The following is a 2,227-nucleotide window of genomic DNA, read 5'->3' as shown; positions in this document are numbered from 1 at the left end:
GCAAATTGCTTTTGTAGCCATTGTTGACGAAGTACACTCGCAATAACTCAATCACGACTATTGCGCCCACTATAGTTACTATAGCTCGTCGTGAGCTAACCAACTTAAACACAGCCATACATGCACGCTCCATAATTATATTGACCTCAAGATGTGGATTATCACAAAAATAAAAAAATGTCTCGTAAGTTATTGCGATTAATTGAATTGAAGACCGATTGCCTAAGCTTGCCTTAGCCACTCCCTTTCACATTTGGTCGAATCTGTGCCGTCACCTTATGCAATAGGGCATGGACACGGCGAGGAAGAGCCACGGAAACGGCGCCGTTCACTCCTACCGGCAAAGTTAAAATATATTATGTATCTTATCTTGCCGGCTGCCGTGTACGGAGAAAGACTGATTGTTTTTTTATCACGTGTTCTGTTCACGCCACCATCAGCCAATGGACAATAAGCACATGCATAATTTCTTATCACCAAAGATCGTATAGTGCTGGAGGCCTCCGGCAATATACGATTTTTGCTGATCACTAAACCAGAGTGAACACAATGCGCTCAGACCATAGATATGATCAATGTCTACATTCATAATGTCTGACCTGCAATGCAGGAGTTGCTTTGGTGATGCGCAGGTTAGCGTCTGAACCGGTTCACGCACGGTGAGAACGTGTTAACAGGTAAACAGTCATCGTGATGTTGCAATAATCGGCGACTATACAAGGTTGAGGTTTACCATAGACTAACAATATCAGTTAATAATAGATAATCGATAATAAATATAGTTAGTCTATAGGTAACTTTACTGAGACCGTCAACATGGAAATCTGGTGATCAATATGTAACTGCGCATCTTTCTGTTATATTTTGCTTGGTATAAGCAATGCTTCTTAAACTATTTCAGTGTCATTCACCCTCGAGTCTTTATCACAAAATTTCATTTACCCGCGACTAAATTTCCTTATGTTATTCACGCCATAATAATTTCATTCACCCTTGGGCAAACCATTCACCAGTTTAAGAAGCACTATAAGGTGCGGGCTTGTAGCAATAGTAACAATAAGAATTGTAGCAATAGTAACAATAAGAATCGTAATGTGCATAAAATAATGCAAAGATCAGTAGTTTTAAATTTAGGTCATTTATAGCCTACATTATATTCATGTTCGAATTGTTTGCAAGAAAACTGTAGTCTAATATTACTGAATATTAGAGGCATAACTGTGTGTTGTTAGAAAATAATACGCCTATTCATGTAGCCTACATGATGTGCATGTTCACATTGTTTACAAGAAAACTATAGTCTAATATTACTGAATATTACAGGCATAAATGTCTGTTATTAGAAAATAATACGCCGTGTCATATAACCTACGTACGAGATATATATTTACCTTCGCCAAGGCGGTTATGTTTTCGCCTCTGTTAGTTTGTTTGTTTGTCTGTCAACAGGATATCTCAAAAAGTTACGGACGGATTTTGATGAAATTTTTTGGACGGTTTGTGTGTGTGTGTGTGTGTGTGTGTGTGTGTGTGTGTGTGTGTGTGTGAGTGTGTGTGTGCGTGGGTGTGTGTGCGTGCGTGCGTGCGTGCGGGTGTGCGTAGGCGTTCGCGTGCGTGACTCGCTTTTGTACCGCTCTGCTATGTTGAATTTTGATCTTCTAGCGCCATCCAGAAAGACATGGATACAGATTGCGTGCACCGCTTTGCTGTTCGATCCTGAGTCGCTGCGCGGCGATTGAGACCGCAGTTTCCGCGGGAATATTCGCGCAGCGCGACCGCGGGATGTGCTCAAGTATGAAGCGTATCCCGCATGGAGACGTGCGCCCAGAAAATTCGAGCCGGCCCACGTCACACAGCGGTCAGCGGATGATCCTGTAGTTTTAAGAAGATAACAATGAAGACTTTTTCTAAATCAAAGAACTATCGGCGCTAAATTAAAGCAATATACAGACTTTAAATTTTTTGACTAGTTAGTCAAGGACTTGTTAGGGGATCGCATTCATGCAGAAATCTTCCATTGAAATTGTCAAGTGGAATTTGTGTTTTCGGACCCAAAGAAATCTTCGCCTCTAAACAGGAGAGTGTGAGAGAGAGTCACGCGTTAAGACGTAAACAATAACCGAGATGAAATTGTGGTTGAGTTATGGCTGCTTGCAGGCATGCATTGACGTCATAAGACTGATGAACGCACAGGCAGCTTTGGAAGTCTCTCATAAAAATACATCTG

The sequence above is a fragment of the Priapulus caudatus genome, unplaced genomic scaffold (assembly GCF_000485595.1).
Source record: "Priapulus caudatus unplaced genomic scaffold, Priapulus_caudatus-5.0.1 Scaffold2135, whole genome shotgun sequence".
NCBI classification, from domain to species: domain Eukaryota; kingdom Metazoa; phylum Priapulida; class Priapulimorpha; order Priapulimorphida; family Priapulidae; genus Priapulus; species Priapulus caudatus.
Note: the sequence above shows the minus strand (reverse complement) of the source record.